The sequence below is a fragment of the Musa acuminata genome, unplaced genomic scaffold, assembly GCF_036884655.1.
Source record: "Musa acuminata AAA Group cultivar baxijiao unplaced genomic scaffold, Cavendish_Baxijiao_AAA HiC_scaffold_618, whole genome shotgun sequence".
Classification (NCBI taxonomy): Eukaryota; Viridiplantae; Streptophyta; class Magnoliopsida; order Zingiberales; family Musaceae; genus Musa; species Musa acuminata.
In genome coordinates this window covers 55,001-60,000 of record NW_027020857.1, presented here as the reverse complement: position 1 = coordinate 60,000, position 5,000 = coordinate 55,001, and positions in this window count along the sequence as shown.

Genomic DNA, 5,000 nt, shown 5'->3' with positions numbered 1-5,000 from the left:
GTATAGCAGGGACGGTGCTGCCTCTCGCTTCGCTCGCTGTCCGCCGCTCGCCGCTCGCTCGTGCAGCCAAAAATGGCCAGTTTTGGCCCGTTTTTGGGCCGTTTTGGCCAGTTTTTGGCCTGTTCTTGCATTGCGCGGTGACCGTCGAGAGCGGAGCAAAACGTCAGCCATCTCAGCACCCTGGAACCCCCCGGGTGGCACAGGGCTGGATGGGGCTTTCGTATAGCAGGGACGGTGCTGCCTCTCGCTTCGCTCGCTGTCCGCCGCTCGCCGCTCGCTCGTGCAGCCAAAAATGGCCAGTTTTGGCCCGTTTTTGGGCCGTTTTGGCCAGTTTTTGGCCTGTTCTTGCATTGCGCGGTGACCGTCGAGAGCGGAGCAAAACGTCAGCCATCTCAGCACCCTGGAACCCCCCGGGTGGCACAGGGCTGGATGGGGCTTTCGTATAGCAGGGACGGTGCTGCCTCTCGCTTCGCTCGCTGTCCGCCGCTCGCCGCTCGCTCGTGCAGCCAAAAATGGCCAGTTTTGGCCCGTTTTTGGGCCGTTTTGGCCAGTTTTTGGCCTGTTCTTGCATTGCGCGGTGACCGTCGAGAGCGGAGCAAAACGTCAGCCATCTCAGCACCCTGGAACCCCCCGGGTGGCACAGGGCTGGATGGGGCTTTCGTATAGCAGGGACGGTGCTGCCTCTCGCTTCGCTCGCTGTCCGCCGCTCGCCGCTCGCTCGTGCAGCCAAAAATGGCCAGTTTTGGCCCGTTTTTGGGCCGTTTTGGCCAGTTTTTGGCCTGTTCTTGCATTGCGCGGTGACCGTCGAGAGCGGAGCAAAACGTCAGCCATCTCAGCACCCTGGAACCCCCCGGGTGGCACAGGGCTGGATGGGGCTTTCGTATAGCAGGGACGGTGCTGCCTCTCGCTTCGCTCGCTGTCCGCCGCTCGCCGCTCGCTCGTGCAGCCAAAAATGGCCAGTTTTGGCCCGTTTTTGGGCCGTTTTGGCCAGTTTTTGGCCTGTTCTTGCATTGCGCGGTGACCGTCGAGAGCGGAGCAAAACGTCAGCCATCTCAGCACCCTGGAACCCCCCGGGTGGCACAGGGCTGGATGGGGCTTTCGTATAGCAGGGACGGTGCTGCCTCTCGCTTCGCTCGCTGTCCGCCGCTCGCCGCTCGCTCGTGCAGCCAAAAATGGCCAGTTTTGGCCCGTTTTTGGGCCGTTTTGGCCAGTTTTTGGCCTGTTCTTGCATTGCGCGGTGACCGTCGAGAGCGGAGCAAAACGTCAGCCATCTCAGCACCCTGGAACCCCCCGGGTGGCACAGGGCTGGATGGGGCTTTCGTATAGCAGGGACGGTGCTGCCTCTCGCTTCGCTCGCTGTCCGCCGCTCGCCGCTCGCTCGTGCAGCCAAAAATGGCCAGTTTTGGCCCGTTTTTGGGCCGTTTTGGCCAGTTTTTGGCCTGTTCTTGCATTGCGCGGTGACCGTCGAGAGCGGAGCAAAACGTCAGCCATCTCAGCACCCTGGAACCCCCCGGGTGGCACAGGGCTGGATGGGGCTTTCGTATAGCAGGGACGGTGCTGCCTCTCGCTTCGCTCGCTGTCCGCCGCTCGCCGCTCGCTCGTGCAGCCAAAAATGGCCAGTTTTGGCCCGTTTTTGGGCCGTTTTGGCCAGTTTTTGGCCTGTTCTTGCATTGCGCGGTGACCGTCGAGAGCGGAGCAAAACGTCAGCCATCTCAGCACCCTGGAACCCCCCGGGTGGCACAGGGCTGGATGGGGCTTTCGTATAGCAGGGACGGTGCTGCCTCTCGCTTCGCTCGCTGTCCGCCGCTCGCCGCTCGCTCGCGCAGCCAAAAATGGCCAGTTTTGGCCCGTTTTTGGGCCGTTTTGGCCAGTTTTTGGCCTGTTCTTGCATTGCGCGGTGACCGTCGAGAGCGGAGCAAAACGTCAGCCATCTCAGCACCCTGGAACCCCCCGGGTGGCACAGGGCTGGATGGGGCTTTCGTATAGCAGGGACGGTGCTGCCTCTCGCTTCGCTCGCTGTCCGCCGCTCGCCGCTCGCTCGTGCAGCCAAAAATGGCCAGTTTTGGCCCGTTTTTGGGCCGTTTTGGCCAGTTTTTGGCCTGTTCTTGCATTGCGCGGTGACCGTCGAGAGCGGAGCAAAACGTCAGCCATCTCAGCACCCTGGAACCCCCCGGGTGGCACAGGGCTGGATGGGGCTTTCGTATAGCAGGGACGGTGCTGCCTCTCGCTTCGCTCGCTGTCCGCCGCTCGCCGCTCGCTCGTGCAGCCAAAAATGGCCAGTTTTGGCCCGTTTTTGGGCCGTTTTGGCCAGTTTTTGGCCTGTTCTTGCATTGCGCGGTGACCGTCGAGAGCGGAGCAAAACGTCAGCCATCTCAGCACCCTGGAACCCCCCGGGTGGCACAGGGCTGGATGGGGCTTTCGTATAGCAGGGACGGTGCTGCCTCTCGCTTCGCTCGCTGTCCGCCGCTCGCCGCTCGCTCGTGCAGCCAAAAATGGCCAGTTTTGGCCCGTTTTTGGGCCGTTTTGGCCAGTTTTTGGCCTGTTCTTGCATTGCGCGGTGACCGTCGAGAGCGGAGCAAAACGTCAGCCATCTCAGCACCCTGGAACCCCCCGGGTGGCACAGGGCTGGATGGGGCTTTCGTATAGCAGGGACGGTGCTGCCTCTCGCTTCGCTCGCTGTCCGCCGCTCGCCGCTCGCTCGCGCAGCCAAAAATGGCCAGTTTTGGCCCGTTTTTGGGCCGTTTTGGCCAGTTTTTGGCCTGTTCTTGCATTGCGCGGTGACCGTCGAGAGCGGAGCAAAACGTCAGCCATCTCAGCACCCTGGAACCCCCCGGGTGGCACAGGGCTGGATGGGGCTTTCGTATAGCAGGGACGGTGCTGCCTCTCGCTTCGCTCGCTGTCCGCCGCTCGCCGCTCGCTCGTGCAGCCAAAAATGGCCAGTTTTGGCCCGTTTTTGGGCCGTTTTGGCCAGTTTTTGGCCTGTTCTTGCATTGCGCGGTGACCGTCGAGAGCGGAGCAAAACGTCAGCCATCTCAGCACCCTGGAACCCCCCGGGTGGCACAGGGCTGGATGGGGCTTTCGTATAGCAGGGACGGTGCTGCCTCTCGCTTCGCTCGCTGTCCGCCGCTCGCCGCTCGCTCGTGCAGCCAAAAATGGCCAGTTTTGGCCCGTTTTTGGGCCGTTTTGGCCAGTTTTTGGCCTGTTCTTGCATTGCGCGGTGACCGTCGAGAGCGGAGCAAAACGTCAGCCATCTCAGCACCCTGGAACCCCCCGGGTGGCACAGGGCTGGATGGGGCTTTCGTATAGCAGGGACGGTGCTGCCTCTCGCTTCGCTCGCTGTCCGCCGCTCGCCGCTCGCTCGTGCAGCCAAAAATGGCCAGTTTTGGCCCGTTTTTGGGCCGTTTTGGCCAGTTTTTGGCCTGTTCTTGCATTGCGCGGTGACCGTCGAGAGCGGAGCAAAACGTCAGCCATCTCAGCACCCTGGAACCCCCCGGGTGGCACAGGGCTGGATGGGGCTTTCGTATAGCAGGGACGGTGCTGCCTCTCGCTTCGCTCGCTGTCCGCCGCTCGCCGCTCGCTCGCGCAGCCAAAAATGGCCAGTTTTGGCCCGTTTTTGGGCCGTTTTGGCCAGTTTTTGGCCTGTTCTTGCATTGCGCGGTGACCGTCGAGAGCGGAGCAAAACGTCAGCCATCTCAGCACCCTGGAACCCCCCGGGTGGCACAGGGCTGGATGGGGCTTTCGTATAGCAGGGACGGTGCTGCCTCTCGCTTCGCTCGCTGTCCGCCGCTCGCCGCTCGCGCAGCCAAAAATGGCCAGTTTTGGCCCGTTTTTGGGCCGTTTTGGCCAGTTTTTGGCCTGTTCTTGCATTGCGCGGTGACCGTCGAGAGCGGAGCAAAACTTCAGCCATCTCAGCACCCTGGAACCCCCCGGGTGGCACAGGGCTGGATGGGGCTTTCGTATAGCAGGGACGGTGCTGCCTCTCGCTTCGCTCGCTGTTCGCCGCTCGCCGCTCGCTCGCGCAGCCAAAAATGGCCAGTTTTGGCCCGTTTTTGGGCTGTTTTGGCCAGTTTTTGGCCTGTTCTTGCGTGGTGCGGTGACCGTCGTGAGCGGAGCAAAACGTCAGCCATCTCAGCACCCTGGAACCCCCCGGGTGGCACAGGGCTGGATGGGGCTTTCGTATAGCAGGGACGGTGCTGCCTCTCGCTTCGCTCGCTGTTCGCCGCTCGCCGCTCGCTCGCGCAGCCAAAAATGGCCAGTTTTGGCCCGTTTTTGGGCTGTTTTGGCCTGTTTTTGGGCTGTTCTTGTGTGGCGCGGTGACCGTCGTGAGCGGAGCAAAATGTCAGCCATCTCAGCACCCTGGAACCCCCCGGGTGGCACAGGGCTGGATGGGGCTTTCGTATAGCAGGGACGGTGCTGCCTCGCGCTTCGCTCGCTGTTCGCCGCTCTCCGCTCGCTCGCGCAGCAAAAAATGGCCAGTTTTGGCCCGTTTTTGGGCTGTTTTGGCCAGTTTTTGGCCTGTTCTTGCGTGCCGCGGCGACCGTCGTGAGCGGAGCAAAACGTCAGCCATCTCAGCACCCTGGAACCCCCCGGGTGGCACAGGGCTGGATGGGGCTTTCGTATAGCAGGGACGGTGCTGCCTCTCGCTTCGCTCGCTGTCCGCCGCTCGCTGCTCGCTCGCGCAGCCAAAAATGGCCAGTTTTGGCCCGTTTTTGGGCTGTTTTGGCCTGTTTTTGGGCTGTTCTTGTGTGCCGCGGCGACCGTCGTGAGCGGAGCAAAATGTCAGCCATCTCAGCACCCTGGAACCCCCCGGGTGGCACAGGGCTGGATGGGGCTTTCGTATAGCAGGGACGGTGCTGCCTCTCGCTTCGCTCGCTGTCCGCCGCTCGCCGCTCGCTCGCGCAGCCAAAAATGGCCAGTTTTGGCCCGTTTTTGGGCCGTTTTGGCCAGTTTTTGGCCTGTTCTTGCGTTGCGCGGTGACCGTCGAGAGCGGAGCAAAACGT